The sequence below is a fragment of the Cydia pomonella genome, chromosome 3 (genome assembly GCF_033807575.1).
Source record: "Cydia pomonella isolate Wapato2018A chromosome 3, ilCydPomo1, whole genome shotgun sequence".
In the NCBI taxonomy this organism is placed as follows: Eukaryota; Metazoa; Arthropoda; class Insecta; order Lepidoptera; family Tortricidae; genus Cydia; species Cydia pomonella.
Window position 1 is genome coordinate 16,674,995 of NC_084705.1, and position 20,133 is coordinate 16,695,127.

Here is a 20,133-nt window from a genome sequence, read left to right on the forward strand (position 1 = left end):
ATCAAAACTCTAAGGCACTTCTAGCAGACATAGAAGCTTCAAATTTAGAATACATATAGTATATAGATCAAGAATAAATTAAAATATTATTCAATTTCGGTCCGGTTTTCTAGATACATTTATATGGGATTACAAGATTATTTACGCAGTTGGTGTAAATAATCTTGTAATCCCATATAAATGTATAGGATTACAAAGTTACATTTGCAGTCAATGAATCAGTGTACCTGTATATGTATAATATAATGGAATTCAAAAAGTAGAAGGTACCGAAAAAGAAAAAAAGTAGGACTATCTACAAAAATAAATGAGCTGCCATCAAAAACATAACTTGTAAAAAACCAAGTCTCGCAACTCAGTCGCATCGCAATCGCATGAAAACACTATGTATCTGACAAGTATTAAATATTATATTAAATTAGATTGTTTAGTGCGATTGCCAAGTCAATCTGTTTATTTAAAACATAAAATATTTTACAGTACATAATGGTGCTACTTTACCGCACTAGTGCGAAAATTAGCATATTACGTTACTGTGTCGAATATTTAAAGGACCATATGTACTGTAAAACGTTGTACGAGACATGTGCGAATAGGTAATTCGCAACTCGTGTCGATTTAAAACACTCCCTTCGGTCGTGTTTTAATATATCGCCACTCATTACTAATTTCCTATTTTTCGCACTTGTATCGTAATGTACTATTTAATATTGATATGGTCACTATAAGATGTTGTTAGGTTAGCTAATTATGTAATAACTAAGACAGAAGGTCACTTAAGCAGGGACTGAATAAATTAACCGACTTGGTATTACATGGATCTCACTACTTTTTACGGTAGAAGAACTGAGTTGCGAGACTTGGTTTTTTACAAGTTATGTTTTTGATGGTATTTAATTTTACGTTTAGCGTTTTGTAATTGAATACAAAAACACTTAGGCGGGCGACCAAACGCGTGGTACATTGGACATATTTTGATCATTCTTGCGTCAATCGAATCGTCTTAGGGCCATTTGCACCAATCACATTTAGCGAATTGACTAACTTCACTCAGCAGTCAACTATAAACTACCGACACAGTAAAATATGCTGATAATCAGACACCGATAAATAAAATAAAATAAATATTATAGGACATTATTACACAAATTGACTAAGTCCCACAGTAAGCTCAATAAGGCTTGTGTTGAGGGTACCTAGACAACGATATATATAATATATAAATATTTATAAATACTTAAATACATAGAAAACACCCAATAAGAAGATAAGAAGTAATATTTGAGAGGACTGTTTAACTGAGCGGAAAGGACACTTGCTGGACTTTTATTACGTTTTACAACTTGATGTTTATCCAGCAATTGCCTACATAAACTTAGATTAGATTTGTAATGTTCTACAGTTAGAGTTAGACCAAGATAAGTCTGCTGTGATCTTGATAGCCCAGACTGTGCGAGGGTTATTTTAATCGTCAAACTTCTATTAAATTATGACGAATAAATAACACAGTCTGGGCTATCAAAATCGCTGCAGAATTATCTTGGTCCAACTTTAGTAGTTTCCTCGCGTTGGTTGGGTTTTTGTGTTTCACTCGGTGGCACATTCGCTCTCTCTCGCTATGTTCGTGGTTCAATTTTAGAATCTCGCTTGCTCCGGTATCAATATTAAGACGAGGGGTTAAACTGTATGTAACTCTGCCCCCTTGTAAAACAAATAACTATTACACAACCTCCATAAGTACTAAAAGATTCCTCACAATGGTACGAGCTGAATAATATTCAAATTGCATGAGTAGAGTTCTCCATTTTATATACGATGGAAATCTAAAATTTTGAATCGTAAATTAACCTTTCCAGCCTTGACCTGGATTCTCCTTTTGCTCCAACCCCTCTTCAAATTACAGGTCCGTGTTTACGAACGGCTAACCAACCAAATTTAGCCATCTAATAAGCAGTGACCCAGGCCTCCTGATATTAATCAGTGGCCTGGAGGTATTTAAAAACTTTCTGGAAATATTTACGACTTTAACTTTGGCCACATCGTGATGTTAACGCATTCACCGCCAGATTTCCTCTAGGCAGATTCTATGTTAGTATGCGCTTGTCGCTCGAAGCGGAAAATACGAATTATTGGCTAATGCTATAATACGAGTAGGTATATTAAGTCAGTTTCCCAGATTTATCTGTCGTAACCTAACCGCAGATCGAGTTAGGTGGAATTTATAAAGTTGTAGGTACATTTTCAAGATTGTAAGTTTGTTTTTTTTTTTTTAAAGGCCTTAATTAAAAATATTGTCACTTTATAGTGATGTTAGGTTCTGGTTTTTAGGTTTTTTATAATGATGGCTGTATAAAGTTTTGGTTATTAGCAATCGGATATATATTCGTTTTGTAATACATATGACAAGTCATTCCACTATTCCTGTTATGTTATAATATTTATAAGATTATGTATTTTTGTTAATTGTGTATTCCTCTGTTTAAGTAGGATGGCTCGTGAAAGTATGACCGCCATTTTTCCTTCACCACGAGGTCCTGGTTATCTAATGCAGCCGCACTTGTAAATTTCCCGTGGCTTTTTTTCGATCTCCCACCGCCACCCTTTCCGTTCGTTATTCCGTTCCTTCAGTTATCTTAATGTATCGAGATCTGCAGCCGTTCTATTGAGCCTTCTGCAAGAACTCCACGATCAGTCGGTCACCCTGGACTACCTTGCGAGTCCGGTGAGCGTGCCGAAGTTTTAGGTAGCAATCGGATAATTTTTGATGTGATTCGTCTCTTTAGCCGTGTCCATATCTGACTAGTCTGTGGCACCAGCGCGCTTGACGCAGGAGTCAGGCGGTGGCGCCCTATCCCTTAGGAACCTCTTTCTGTGACTGCATTTTTGAATGACAGAAGTATCCTGTTACGGAAGCGACTGCTATACATATAGGTCAGTCAAATTAGATCCAAAAAAGCGTTTTGAGCAATTAACTTCCAGCAAAACCTTGCTGGTCGTGCCAGTTTAATCGATGGTGGGTTCATTCTATATCGAGTGGTTTGTCAATCCAAGGAAATTTTTTTCTCCCAAGGCTCATGAAATTTAGGCACACCTCCTAAGATTGCGCAAACTGGGATTACATGCATTTAGGACCAGATGAAGGTATTAAACGATTTCCAGCTTGCTAGGAATTCATAGTTAGAAAAAATCTAATTTGATTGGCCTAATAAGCCTACGACAACGTTCAACGATGATGGTATGGCTCTTTATATACATCTAAACTGTAATCATACCGTTCTCTATAGCCAAATCTTTCATTTCAATTTATATCCTATCTTTATAAGTTAGATCATATATTATTTTACAGTACAAATGGTGCTACTTTACCGCACTAGTGCGAAAATTAGCATATTACGTTACTGTGTCGAACATTTAAATGGCCATATGTACTGTAAAACGTTGTACGATACATATGCGAATAGGTAATTCGCAACTCGTGTCGATTAAAAACACTCCCTTCGGTCGTGTTTTAATTTATCGCCACTCGTTTCGAATTTCCTATTTTTCGCACTTGTATCGTAATGTACTATTATATTAAAGCTAACTTTAACCTGCTACATTTCGCTCCTAACCTGTGTAGTGTAACTTTAACCTCTATCTCCTGACAGTTCTTGTAACAACTTGGTTTTGTATTAACTCAGTGAAATACGCCTTTTTGGCTGCGACGCGACGCTGCCAGCCTGCCACTGTATGACTCGGTTTAGACATACCTACTGACAGACATTAAAGTTTTAAAGGAAACTCGCAAAATTTATTTGTAAATAAAAAACTATATTTATTCGTTGTAATGTTTTTTCCACGAGGAAGTAAATAGTAATTAAATAAATAGAGGAAGTAAATTTGTACAACAAGAGAGCAAAGTTTGATATTTCTTCGAGTGCTTGTTTTGAGTCCCGTGCAAGCGAAAGATTCTATAATAGATCTATCTAATTTAGAATCTTGAGCGTAGTAAGGGACTCAAAAGCGCACGAGATGTAAATAACTTTGATCTCGTGTAGTACACAATTTTTTTCACGTCAGTCAGCCATCAAAAAATACAACCTGAAAAAATGTAATCCAGACGGACGGATCACTATTTCACTCATGTTTTCTGAAGGTATTCTAACAATTAACTTTAATCACCGCAATAAAACAAAACGAAAGAAATTTCAATAAAATAATACGAAAATAATGATTATAATGAATTAACGAACATCAATTGACAGTTAAATCGACAACTTTTTTTTTTTTGTAAAAAAAAAACTAAGATCCGGAAACCGTCAATATACCGTTGAATTACGTATGCACTTTTTTGTCTCTTTCTTTTTGCTAATAACGTGAAAGGGATAAAGACAATAGAATCCAAATATTTCGAACTTGTATTAGGCCCCGCACGTTGAAATGACATTCGAATTTAAAGGTCACTTGAATGTTATTTTGTCTCACTCGGTGAGCAAAATGTGATTTTACTCACTGTTTTTAAGCAGCAAATTACCCTTGTTCGAGCTGCTGACGTGAAAAATAAATTATGTGTCGTGTGCAGGAAACACACTCGCACACATGAAAAAAAAATTTCGTCCATTATGACCAAAAGTCATAAAACATTACTACTATATTTAGCTACGGCCCTTACAAATAGTTTGCAAAAAAGACGCAGTTTAGTAATGAAATGATTATTATTTATAAGTACTTTATTAAAGCTTGCTACATGAAAACTCGAATGGTCACAGCTTATAGCACTTCACTTATGATGAACACTGTAACGGGTATCAAATATTTGGATAGCTAAATTTACGGCTCTTGTACCCTAGATATGTACATATTTTGACCGCGTACTCTAACTCTCGTAGCTGCTCTACGCCGACGCTCTGTGACCCACTTCGGTGCTCATTAACGTGTGCCCACGACGCGTCGGATACCACAATACGATGGTTTACTTATTCAGCTGCTGCATTTTTGGTTTGTAGGAAAATGACCAAACATGTAAAACTTGCCGGGAGTTGCAAGGATTTGAATGCAACAGCTGAACAAAATTCTACCATTGGTCAATTTCAAAGCTTTTTTTGTATATTTTGTTACTGGGCATTAATATGTTGATATTGATACCGGTTACAATATTTGAATATCAGTAAGTACATATAGTCAGAGTAACGTAAGAACTGTTTTTTGACATTTATGAATTGACCCTTAGGGGAAAAGGGGAGCGAAACCAAATGGTTCTATATTTCACATCAACTATCGTTGACTCGCTCTGTCAAGTTAGATAGCACGGACGGAGGTTGATCAGTAAGCGTGCAAAGGGTGGACCGTGTTGTCCTTCGTTTAAGAGTGTGGCGCAGAAATAGAAAAAATAAAGGTGTTGGGTCAAATTATCTTGCTATTTTCATCACGTATCACCTCACCGTATTTACCTCGGACATCCTCAAATAATTTACAAAGAGTAATATTCTCATAAATTATGTATATGCTTCCTTTTGTTATATGGTTAGACACCGTCGTGGCCTTTTCTAAGAACTTTGATAGTAAGAGACATGAAGCTAAGGCATAAGATATATCATTTAAACGGTAGGTCTTACCTTCATATATATAAGTGTTACTTCATATGTAACTGTCAATCTATTACGTTACTCCGACTATCTATAGTCGCCGCGACATCGTCCGGTACTCGGTAGTTTTCAATACTATTTTTACCGTACACATAATAGCAGGAAAAATATAAAGAATAAAATGACTCACTTGGCAGGAATGTATGCAATGTATATATTTTATATGTATTTTGTTGTATAGACGCAAATGTGAACCCTTATGTCAGGCCTATGGAACTCTCCGCGCGAGCTCGAATTTACGCCTAGGAATCTTGTCCTGCCGGCAGTACAACGCGCTTACGCACGCACGTCACCGCGCGCTCTAATATCATTATTATTGTTACGATAGTTACCATAGAATTTCTTTAAACATGTAATGTTTTATACGACACATTTATAGTTAGATATCTATCTATTTGAAATAGGTAGCAAACTTACGTTGTTTTGGTAGGTAAATGTTTATTTTAACGGCAGTAAGTATGTACTTAACTTTACAGCGGAAAGTACTTACTGTCATTACTTATGCCCTGGTTATCTATCTTATAATTATTGCAATTTAACTTGCTTGTAGTTATTTTACGCTATGCTGTTATATACCTATGTAAAGTTCTAATGTTAGTTTGATCAAATGGGACCGGTATTTACATAATTGAATTAAAATTTATATGTGTACCTAAGTAGGTAGGTATTTTTCTTCATTTAAATCCATAGTCGGAATAGCTACTGTCGCAAAGAAAACGTTCAAATAAACTAAAACCTGCACTAAAACCGACCACAATCAAGTTCAATAACAGATGACTTAGAGAAGGAAAAAAATGATACATTTAATAAAAGTAAAACAATTGTAAGTAAACGAATGATTTAAATACATAATTTAAGATATAGATTTAATTTTATTTCGCTCAGCTGTATAAGTAAGCCTCCCTAGCGTTGTGCCGGTGCGCGCGCTGCGGTGGCAGCACGGTTCCATTTTTATCACTTGTCAATATGCCCGTCACTTTCGCGCGTACATACTTGTTAGAACGTGACAAATGATAAAGAGCCGACCATCTTAGCTCTACTGGAGGTCACTCCATTGTATTTTTGTATAGGCATCAAAATTATTTGCGTTTTCTTTGAGAGATACGTGTTCGTGAGAGCTATTATATAATCGGTGCTTAAGTGGTAAACACAATTGATACTCTCAGTTGCGAAACAAAACTGCTGCATGTTGAGGACCAATAGGGAGTTGCACTTATTTGTGACTTACACAAGGAGTAATAAAATGCTTTTGCCAAACGAACGAACAGACAAAACAAGGACGAAGATATAGGGTGAGGGTTCCGTTTGGTTTTGGTTACATAATACAAATAAAAAGCACTTTCCCTTTCGTATAGTTAAGTATCTACTCATGTAAATAGAAGTGAAGCATGACCGATCGCTTAAGCTACTTCGTATCGAGTGATCCCACAGTACGCAAAATACAAAACCCCTTATTTGTGTAAATTGTTGAGGGTAGAAAATAAGGTTGCTAGAATAATCACAAAAGGCTCCTTTGGGATTGGACACGACTGTATGCAAATATGTGCAAATTTAGATGAAAGTGTTGTCATTTTATTATCTTAAATATGTAGTGTATGTTGAGTCAGTAGTTTTGGCTTTTGAAAATAAAGTTCAAAATGTTTGTGAATATAATTATGTCAACCTGATTACAGTGGTGGTAAATGAATATGTGTAGCAGTATACCCTGCCTGATGGCGTAGAAAAACTTGAATTTCCTTACAATACGAACTTGCGAAATAGATTTGCATTATCTACATATGTACTTACTTATTATTAAGTCTTGTCAAATCAGGAGCATTAAAATTATACAGATAAAAATCAGATGTAGAGTAAAAACAATAATCAATTAAAAATGACAATATTAGTTTAGTTTATAATTGTTTAAATTGATTTATTTATATCTAATGTGTCCGTGTCTCAGCTAAGTTTCGTTATTACAATAAACGATTATAATGTAGAATTATGTTATCGGTTTATTCATTTCATTGATGTGTTTTGCCTTTATCTTCTAGACTTGACACCGCGATATGCCATTTAAATATATATATATCAACATTATAAGTTATAATGTTTCTGAATAAGTAAATGGTTATAATTTATAACCATTTACTTATTCAGAAAAACAACTTGGGGAGAATACACCAAAACATGTCGATCTTTGTGATATAAGCAGTTAAGAACGATAACTTTATAAAGGTTATAAAGGCTGAGTTGCCGTTACTGTTTTTAGTAATTAAGTAAAATAAATGTATGTTTCAAAATGTCGAACTACTTACTTACATTTTATTTCTGGACAACATTTTATGTATGTATGCTATTGTATGGAGTAAGTGGTATGATGATTATTTTATACTTAATTTATCAATTAAAACGTTGGTCTACGGTATTTTCGTGTAGAGGTGTCAAGCGGCTATGTATATACTTTTTCTAATGGATTGGTGTAAAATTACTTTTCTTTTATTTTTTACAATTTAACATTTCAATGAAACGTTAATGTATCGTCTTGTTCCAGGTAATGGCCCGTATAATTTCTTACAGGCCAGAATAAATTATGGTGATGTATGGATTTTCTTTACGCGTCTACACATACGTATAAATTGCTTTTTACCAGCATAACATTTTTGAAAATCACTACGCTTAATATGTAACTATCCTTTCTGTACATAAACGGGAACCATTGGTTGAAATAGCTTTTTACCCATTGTCATTAGGTTTATTTATGAGTCATTATAATGTCAACTTGTTTTGAAAATTGTAAGAACAAAAATAAGCTAAAGTTAAGTCGCTGAACAAATGTTGGTCAGTTTGAGGAGTACCGCCTACGGTTTAATTTTTTGCTCGTGTTACAGGCCATACCCGGTATAATTACAGTCACTAAATATACATCAATTGTTCACACTACTCAACATACGTACACGACTGTACAAGTAGCTTTTAATCTAGTCCTGGGCCTCTTATTGTGTGCGTTAATTCAAAACATCCCAAATGCCTCGCATAATAAGTAACGTTAAAGGTTATCACGAGCAGTCGCTTGTCACTTAGGGCATAACAGTGTTAAGTACGAAACACAAACTGAAAGTTTTACAATAGAAAAAACTGTACAGATTAGGCAGTTAATCTTTATTTTAATGCCTGCTTAATAATAACTTAATAAACTCCTTCCAATCGCCTGTAGACCGCGGGCCAGGAGCATATATCGTCAGTCATCGGCTCCCGACTGATACTTTGTCAGATGATATTTAGATGCTATCATGAATGTGAGAAACAGTCAGCCGGTTGTATCGCGGTGGAAAGACCGTCAGTTGATGTCATGAACATGTAAAAAATACGCGCCTTACCACTTTATGTCCGCAAAGTATACGTATTGTGTAAATTGCGTAACCGTTTATGTGGAACGCCTGATGGAATGCTACATGCAAGGTTTCATAAAATTTTATTACTATCATATAAAGGTAAAGCTTATTTTTTACATGTTCATGCCACCAGCTGACGGTCTTTCCACCGCGATACAACCGGCGAATTTTTGACTAACAATAGCACCTGAACTATCATCTGACAAAGTATTAAACGGGAGGCGATGACTAAATTTTTTTTACATGTTTCTGAGGCTGACATTCCTGAATCCACCAACGGAGCGGCAGCTGATGTCCACGAGGGTTCATCATACATAGCCGTTAACCACTATACGAGTTTTCGCCCGGGAGGCGATTGGTCATGGAACCGCTTCTCGTGAAATTTTGTAAGCAGGTTTTTTGCGGGCCCTCTCTGAGGGGTATATAAGATATTCTTTGTAACTCACTAATATCAATAACCTTAGAACGTAGATACTACTACAAAGAAAATACTAAGTATTGAATGAAATGCTTCCCTTTGATCATCTGTTGTTATTCGAAACCGCATTTTGGTAGGTACGAGTATAATGATAAGTTTGAATTTGTAAGCGATTAATGTGGTGTGCTTAATCCTATTGTATTGAGGGATAATCGAACTGTACGACATATGAGGTAATCCAATCCGATGAATGATTCGCTTCTATTATTGAAGTCATTTGTTACGGATACATCAATATCTATATGTAATTAGTATCATAACACCTATTGAAAGAATACTCTTAAGCTACATCAATTTTGTACAATACTCATAGATACAATTTCCTAGACCCACTTGGCGAACTAATGACCTAACGCGCGGCGTTATTACAATATTACGAGAATGCTTATATGAATAATACCCTAGGTTTTAAGATAGTTCAATTTCGGTATACTTTCAATTTTAATAGTAAATAACTTTGCTATCTAATTCCACTACGTACTTTGACATTCAGGCCAGTTCGAACGTACACTGACCTCAGAATGATATCTGACTGATGTCATTAAATTTAGCTATCGACAAGTATTGGCGCTAGCGAGACGCACGATAGCTAAATTACATCAATCTGATGTCAGTATACGTTCGAATTGGCGCCATTATCCTCGGGTGTTATGAAACGGCCAGCATAGGTCAATCGTAAGACCTTGTGGTGATTGTGTGACCTTTTCGGACTCCGAGAGGTGCAGAATCAATGATTTTTTTAACCTTCAGAACAAGTTAGATATGCAACTAAAAAACCAGGACGAATGTTTGAAAACTCGCTCCCAAGCGTAATGTGTGTTCATGCTGAGCCCCCATTTGTCGTTCGCCATTCGGTGCATCGTAGGCATTAATAATTCGTAGGGCGCCACGTGCATTATCAAAAGGCTGCACTAGTTTCATATGTTGACGTTATTTTAGGTCGAGTTAAGATGTTGCTTTTAAATTAGTGATTTACTGAATGTTATGCTCGTTAACAAATGATTAACAATAGACATGTTTTGGTCATGACCTTGTCATAGTAACTCTCGAAGAACATGAATGTAGTTTACGGCACGGCAGGGGAGCTTGGCAATGTTCTTTACCTTGTGTATGAGGCATTCCTATTTGCCCCTGGATATGATGCGGACAATCATCGTACCCGTGGTAAAGAATAGAACTGGTGACTTAGCCGACCGTAATAACTACAGGCCGATATCATTAGCAACAATTATGGCCAAAATATTTGATAGTGTGCTTAATTCACAGCTAAATGAATGTATTAATCTGCATGACAACCAATTTGGTTTCCGACCACGTCTGTCTACAGAATCTGCAATACTGTGTCTGAAGCACACTATCAAGTATTACACTAGGAGTAAGACCCCAGTTATTGCCTGTTTCCTGGATCTATCTAGGGCTTTTGACCTGGTTTCCTACAATATACTATGGAAAAAACTGCAGAAATCCGGTATACCACCGGAAACGATACGTATATTCAGGTACTGGTATGGAAATCAGGTCAACAGCGTTAGATGGGCTAATGTGCTATCTGATGAATACAGATTGGAGTGTGGGGTGAGACAGGGAGGTTTGAGTTCACCAACGCTCTTCAATTTGTATATTAACGAACTGATTGAGACGCTCAGCAGCATCCATGTCGGATGTCATATAGACGGAGTGTGCGTTAACAACATAAGTTACGCGGACGACATGGTGCTTCTGAGCGCCTCGGTCTGTGGTATACGAAGACTGCTCAATGTGTGCGAGGCCTATGCTGCTAGTCACGGTCTGAAATATAATGTTAAAAAAAGCCAGTATGTCGTCTTTGAGTGCGACCGCAACAAATATTCGGAGTTCCCCGCAATTGAGCTAAATGACAGTACTATGGACCAGGTAACCCAATTTAAATATCTAGGCCATGTGGTTGCGGCCGACCTCAAGGATGACATGGACATCGAACGGGAGCGGAGGGCTTTATCGGTGCGTGCGAATATGATAGCTCGAAGGTTTGCGGGGTGCTCCAGGGGGATACGGGTTACTCTTTTTAGAGCTTTCTGTACTTCCCTGTATACCTGCAACCTTTGGGTTCAGTATTCGCAGCGGGCCTATGGGGCTCTCCGCGTCCAATATAATAACGCGTTCCGGGTAATTGTGGGACTGCCTCGCTTCTGTAGCGCATCAGGAATGTTTGCGGAGGCGCGCGTTGATTGTTTTCAGACGACCTTGCGCAGGCCCGCCGCATCCCTGGTGCGCCGGGTGCGGGACAGTCCCAACATTATCTTAAGAATGATAGGGGGATAAGCCAGATTGTCCGCTAATGCTACACTGTGCGGGACTACATTCCCCTATGGGTTCCATACAGTGGTAGCTGGTAGGTTAAGTGTGTAGGTTTAGGTATAATTTTTAGATATAATTTTTAGGCTCAAGTACTAACCCTTTTGAAACTGTTTTTTTTTTTTTTTTGTAACAAAATGTATGTGTCACAGTTACATGAAATAAATGTTTTCAATTCAATTATACGGTTAATCAGTCATTTTTGAAGTCGGTTTTTCTTTTTTTAAGTGATTTTTCAAATTAGATTTTTGCGGTGAATCAATTCCCAGCTAGCTGAAAATCGTTTTTATACCTTGATTTGTTCCTAAATGCGTATAATCCGAGTTTGCGAAATCCCAAGTGTGCAAAAATGATCTTTTTTTTTAATTTTTTGCTCGTAGCTCGGAAACGATACCGGCCGCGGAAAATTTGATCCAATCATGATGGAAATAGATATTTGAGGATCCGAAAGGTAGTACTTTAATATGAATTCGTAGACAAATAATGAATAGAATCAGGCGTTAATTTGCGGAAATCCATATTAATTAAAACAAAAAATATTAGGAAAGTAATATGTTTTGTTTTAATTAATATGGATTAAATATGACCATCCACGACAAGAATAAAATATGAATGAATATTCTTTTCGCGGATTAGCAAAGTAACCTTTTTTGTTTTAATTCGTAGACAAAGTTGTAAAGAATGGCCGCCATTTTGAAGTTCTTTGTTTTTGGTATGATCATGTTAAAATCCGAAAATGCCTTTTCACCAGTGTCTGATCCGCCAAATCTTGCTGGTAGTGCCATTGTAATTGAACGGTCTAAGGAAATTTGCCACCGAGTGAAACAGAAAACTTTTCACCACACCAAATCGAAGAAAACACTGTACAACATAGAACAAAATCAAACCAAATCAAATCCAAATAATCGTTATTAAATATTTATTATTCAAAATTATATAAGACCACCACCGGGTTGATGATGAAAACGAATACTTGTACCAATATTTTAACTTTATTCATTTGTTACAAACATAATAACAACCAATTTACAACAAATATTCCAAGACGTCTTCACTATAGCTTGTCCGTACTCGAACTGGCCGCTTGTCACTGCGTTACCGTCTTTTTAAAACAATTAAAAATGGCGGGAACCAGTGACAAGTAAGACTCAATTGATACTTTTTTATAAGCTATTCATAGATAAAAGTAAGAATAGTCATTTATGTATCAAATTACTTTGCTACACTTATGAATAAAATTCAACTTTCTCATCCATTTTTGAACAAGCAAGAGAGCCTTTGCGAGGTAATGTTTAAAATATTATTAACACAACGAGTGGCAAACAAAGCGGGTATTTGTCTAATGACTTTGATGAAATATCCAAGACATTAGAAACAGTAATAAATTGGTTAAATATTAATAATTTGAAAATTAATCTAGAGAAAACTAAAATCATGACATTTAAACAAAGACGAACTGAAGGATACAATTTAAGGGCCAGTTGCACCAAACCACCTGCTAACGTAAGCACAGTTCGCTAAATTTTAACGCTTACGTGGGGGTCTTAACGATTGCTAAATAAAATGCGTTGCACCAACTATAAAATAACAGAATGTCGTCGCTAATCGTGTGGCCATACTATGAACGCGTTCCTACCAAAAATTTTATGGTAGAATTATTTTTTCATATAGCAACCCAGTCAATAGTCATAAATGTCAAAGTTGTCAAATTTTTCAACAACGAGAAAACTTGTAGGCGCGAACTAGTTTCTTTTCAGGTTTTAAATCTAAATATTACACAATTTATGCCATGCCAATCTTGAATATATTTATGATTATATTAATGGCACATTAAATTAAAGTGAAACTGCTGACTACGATTGTTCAGTGTCCAAGTGCTTTCCAAGCTGCAAAACATTGCCCGGTAAGTTATCTTATTACATTACTGCTTGCCTGAAATAAAATCAATTTATTTTATTTTATTATTTTATTTATTAGTTTAATACGTACCCCTAACTACTTTCAGAGCTCTAAGCACAAGGAATTACCTACGCTACCTACGACTATAACCCAAATACCGACAGTTGGGGTAACATTTCCAATTACATATATTGTTGACACAATAATACATAACTGTTAGTTCTGGTAGTAGCAGATATTCAAGTTACTTTTGTACTTTAATTTAAACCTGCTTGACCTAAGCATTTTTCAATGGTTTTGCCATTGGTTGAAACGGATCACAATATATTTTTATGCATAATAATTTCATGTTACTTTCTTTTCAGGTTTGATATACACCATTTGATATGAAATACAAAATGAAAGTTACCCACAAGTGAATCGATTCAAGAAATCCAAGAATCATACACTAGATTAACTGGAAAAACTTGTTGCGAAAAATAAAGTATTATAAATATTATCTGTATTTCATTTTTGACAATAAAATGTATTTTTTGTTACCTTATCTTACTTTATTTTCTACCTCACACTAAATCCTTTTTAGGTAGTGACTAATGGAGGTAAAAGGTTATCCAGAGAGAAATCAACAACTCATTGACATATAATATATTATTTCACAATTATATTTAAGTGCCTACTTATTATATTTTCTGTCAACTATTCTTTATCATGATATAAATCATTTATGAAACACATCAAACATAGTAGGTTAATATGTAGGTAGGGTATTGTGTAGTTAGATTTAAAAATAATGGGTTCACACATTCTCTAAAGTATGTCCTGATGCTCTATTGCTATTTAAGACCTATGGATTATATTTTTTACCAATTTACTGTTATGTTATTTCCAATACATGGCTAGGGTTACATACAATTTTTACATTGTAATTTATTTATATGCGACTTCACTGTATGACTGGTTGAACACAAGTAAAATTCAGGTGACAGAAGGCAAGCCATATTATATTTTATCTAACCCAGGTATTGGCTGTTATACTTATAAATGTTGTCCAGTAGGAAAGGAAACAACTAAGATGGTCAGCTCTTTATCATTTGTCACCATGCCGCCAGTCACATTCTAACAAGTATGTAATCGCGAAAGTGACAGGCATAGTGACAAGTGATAAAAATGGAACCATGCTGCCACCGCAGGTTATACCTATTAAACTATTCAGTTGTTCTCATGTATATTCGATATTTCCAGAAGAATTACTTTATTAGGCTCGGAGGCCACTATTGCCTAGACACAGTAAGAGATCCTTTGGCCACAGATGATATAATACTTATCATATAATACTTGGCTTAGTATCAAGGTAAGTATGCTAGGGCATGCCGAGGCATCCCTCAGACAAACAAATGCTAAGAACACCTTGGCGTGTCTAAGACAATGTGGTAAACCTGAAAATGCCAGAGGGATACCTTGACATTCACAAGCAGAGCTCAATGTGTATGGATGCTTCTGAAGGACGCCCTGCCATGCCATGTCGCTAACGGGTGCGGGACACTATAATAGGTATAATGTAATAATTGAAGATAAGAGATACCCAGGAGGTAAGCCCACACTTAAAATAAATATAGATTTATGGAGCTGTGAATTGTTAAATCTAATTGTAACTTTGTATTCTAATGAATAAAATAATATAATCATGACTATGTAACTGACTGGAAAATCTTAGCATGCAAGACTGTACAGCTGTAGGTATTTTTCATTTAGAAGCAACACAAATTTTCAAATTCAAATTGCACTTGTAGTAGTTAATAATCACTGGGTTTATTATAACAAGTTTTTCAAAATTTGTTATGAATTTAAATATAAATAGCACCATAAATAAAACTATTTTTAGTTCATTACTTGCAAAGTTGATGTTTCTAGGGTTAATGAATAAGATATTTTGTAAAAGCAAATAAAACACAAGCAAGTATGTATGAATTGAAGTATTATAATCAGTTTTACATCACACATTTTGCTCACTTATATATATATAACCTATTATGCCGACTGGTCTGGAATTGTCTAATACATTTTCTTCACACTATAATACTTGATTTCATATTTAGCATCTTGTTTTATGTGCGTTTATAGTTATGAATATACTTAGTTCACTTCTGTTGTGGGTTACGATTTTCAGAGGCCGACTTTGTATATGTTTCTAGTTGTCATCTCGCTGTTTTCGAATATCATAGTTAGGCCACCAGTATTTCCAAGGGATATAACATTCTTATCTTGATTCCAATCAAAGAGCATATAATCACTACGTTTTAAGAGACGGGACTTCCATACTAGCGAGTGGACTCTGTTTGTTTCGCAAATCATTACCAAAATCTACGACAAAGAACTGTCAAGGAACCATAATACCAACATAACCGATTTAAATAGTGTAGTACGCTACACGCTTGCGATTCTTATCGATATCGATAAAATGGGGAGGGTTGAAACTAGGCTCCTGTCTACAAATTTTGTACTCGAAATCAGGTTAGCATCGAGCCCACATTTAAGTTGTATGTTATATAGTGGATAGTTCTTTGAGTGGACTATCTGGTCGGGCTTAATGTGGACCCGAATTATTTTAATACAGTTTTTAAGTCGTGTTTTTTTAAACTTTATTTTCAAAATGTTCTGCACATACATGTTTCAATAAATGTTACTTTTCTATGGAAAGATGTATCGTCAGGTCTTCGTTCCCAACAAATTTGACCCACTGCCTGCATCTGAAAACATACAGCCTTGGACAAACATGACTTTATCTACAGTTTATATTCCAAGTATTTGCTAATGAGATGATCAACTGATTATTTAGCGCTAATATGCATCTATAAATCATGTTTTTCGGCATCCAGTTATCAACAACCCTTTATCAATGCTCTAACTTTTTATGTATTTATATGTCTGTTAATCATGAGAACCCGTCTGGCCTACTGGGCAGTAACCCTGCCTATGAAGCTGATTTTGTATCTTTAATGCAAGTTCTCAGGAAATTTCACATATTTTATTTAATTACTTACACTGATATACAAATAAACATACAATTATCGATAGTTTGAGTACATCCCTAGTTCACAACTAAAAATAATATAAAATATCAAATTTTCGATGTGTTTAAAGCCTGCTGCAACAAAATAAGGTCAAAAGTATCTAAAGCAATACGTACCGGTCTTTATCCAAGGGAAATTTCGCCATAAAATCCTTTTTTTCGTGATTTTTTCGAGTGGCTCGCTTGCCACATATTTCACACTTAGTAAGCCATTTTCTCGGTGGCATTATAACAAAGTCGCTCTTTACTCTGATCACAGTTCACTATTTTCGATATTTTCACTAAATAATAAAGAAATTGCACGAAATACCCGAACAAAACATTGAAACCTTCATAACAAACAAAACAATTAGGTTGACAGTTGTCTTGATGTAAACTTGACAGAATAAAAGCACTGACGTTTTATTTTTCTTCGTTGGCAAAGATTTGCGAAACAAGTTCCATACAAAATTTATTTTGTTCCTAGTTGCGTCAGCCTGATTCCAATAAACAGAGAGCGTTTTAAATTGATTTTAATGACCAGTGTGTCGATAAATAGTGTTCATTACATGCCGTCGAGTTTCACTTTATGGGACGTATTTGTTAACCTGTGATAGCAGCAATCTGGTCTTATCCTGAACTTAAACTCATGCTGCACTCAATTTCAATTTAAAACACACCTTTTCTTTAAATATCCAGTACAAATTAATGTATTTTATGAAACACAAATCGTCTCGCAACTAAAATGACATTTAAAACCATTATGTGAACTGTCACACGTTTTTGCGTTTAGATATTTCCACCTTTTTATTGTTATAAATATATTTATAATAATTTACATTACTTATTTACTCAAATTATTTAATAATCAAACATAAATTCGTGAAATACGGACAATTTCCAAAAAGTGCCGCCATATTTATCGAACGACTTTGCTGTTAACCAGTGGTCTACCACCGGTTAAGGGCAGCGTAACTTTTTAACGGACAAATAGCGTGGTGCAACCCAAATATGCAGTTAGCATTCGCTAGCGCCATTTTTACACATGATCAGGAAATCTCGCTGTAGTGAATTATGTAAAGCTACCTCAAACTAAATCGGTCGGAAGCAAACAACGTTACATTCGTTATTTTATAATTGTGAACCGTTCGTAATGTGTTAATTTCTTTTATGTTGAATACATATTATGCTTACAAAACCTCTAATGCAGTTGCTCCGCAGCTACATAAGCAGTTAATCTGCACTTAGCTACGCCACATGGTGCAGCCTGATCCTTACAACTAACTAAACCTGAATTTAAATCGGAATGCACTTTACCTTGCTAATACTGAAACTGCATTGTTTTAAGATTGAAGTAAAATTGGTAATATTTGTGTTTACTTCATTTTGTATTACATTAAGATTCAGCAATTACCGTATACTTACTCAACATTAGCTAGCTTGCCAAACATTTAGTACCTGGCTTAAAAAAACAGTGATTCTGTTCCAAACAATTGTCTGTCTCTTTTCTTTTAAAGGGAGAAAGGTGACTGTTGTTAGGAAATTGTAAGATTTTCCCGTCACGGCCCTTTTTTGTTTAAATTCTTTCTGTAGAATAACTAGCCTAATTTCACCAACTTACGTATATCCTATAGTGGGTGGAAATTCAAGGGCTGCTGCACGAGGGACCTGATCTAATTCGATATTCAACCTCACAATTGGGAATCTCAGGCTGAAATAAATCCAGAATGGCGTCGAGATCTCATAGCGGGTGTAAACAAACATGACAAGGACTGGTTAGAGAACCTTAGTCAGAAAAGACTCCGCGCTGCTAGACCTCCTTCCTCCCTTTGACTCTCGTCATGTTTGTGATTGCTGTGGCAGAAGATGTCGCTCTGGTATTGGACTCTTCAGTCATCGCAGACGTTGCAATTAACCTCCCCGCAACACCTGATTTTACCCGACGCCGCAACAATCATCTGCTATAGATGTCGTGGCCAATATACAGTGTGTCCCTAGCCATTGGACAAAGCCGAAATGTACATATGCATTAGGGTTTTTAGAACCAGTGTACAAAGTATCATAACAACCGGTGTAGCGGTTTCGAAGAAATTAACAAATTACCATTTTTTACTTTGAAGCAGCCTGTACGTGTTAGTAGCTCCTAAGGTAATATCCTCAAATAATAGTATGGAATTTTCTTCGACCTTTTTAATTATCTTTTTTATTTATGACACTAATAAGCTTCTGACTTTTGAAAAATGTCATCATTATAAAATATTTCGAACAAATTGTCAAAAACACTGCCAAAGATGAATACAGTGTGTTTATTTTTGTTGTCGATTATTGCAAATAACTTTTGTTCGAAAAAAATATTTTTTATTTTTTGTTCTAATTAAAAAAATATTAACGTCAGAGCATTCCTAAGAAGTCACCCTACGTGGGATTTCAGGGTTTGTCCAATGGCTAAGGTCATTCTGTATAATATATATATATAGTGGCGCAGTTGGCTCTTAGGAACAGGTAATTACAGCGACCACCCGGGTTCGATCCCGGGACGTGTATGCAGATATTATTTTATGTAATTTTTTGCACTTGAATTTCATATTTTTGATTGACTAATAAGCGAGTGTGAAGCTCGAGCTAAGCGTATCTGTTTTAGCTTGTACAAAAATGTTTTCTTATGTTTAGTTGTTGTTCACCCTGCCTGTAAGTCGCATTTCTGAACTGATTTGTGAAATTTTGTGAACGGTTTCGATAATTATCATTTTGTCGTTTTTTTTTTTATTAATAATATACTATATTTATCAATAATAATTTACTTCGTTCCAACCCAGTGTTCCGCGACACTCACGCATTTTAACAAATTCAGAAATAAAGGTTTCACCCTAGACCGCGAACCAGGAACAGATTTCCATGACCAATCGCCTCCCGGGCGAAAACTCGTATAGTGGTTAACGGCTATGTATGATGAACCCTCGTGGACGTCAGCTGCCGCTTCGTTGGTGGGTTGAAGAATGGCAGCCACCGAAACACGTAGAAAAATTGTCATCGCCTCCCGTTTGATAGTTTGTCAGATGATAGTTCAGATGCTATTGTTAATTAAAAAAATCGTCAGCCTATATCGCGGTGGTAAGGCGGTCCCTAACGCCAATGACCTTCGATCTGAATCCCTTATTTTCTATTGGTTTTTGTAGCTTATCATATTAACAGCAATGGCTGTAAGCAATATAGTGTCACATATTTACTTCATATTTGGCATCGAAGTTGAACAATTTTAAGCCAAAAAACTGGTTTACTGGCCATAACTTTTGTGTTAATTAGTTTAAAATTAAACTCAGACTAGTTTTTAAAGACGTCGAAGACCAACCCAAATGTGTAGATTTTGTCATGTAA

At 35.6% G+C, this 20,133-nt stretch overlaps 1 protein-coding gene across 5 annotated transcripts in view; it reads left to right on the forward strand.

Annotated features, from left to right (window-relative positions):
- Positions 1–20,133, forward strand: part of LOC133516187 (peripheral plasma membrane protein CASK) — a 381,125-nt gene that overhangs the window by 132,233 nt on the left and 228,759 nt on the right. The window lies entirely within an intron of this gene.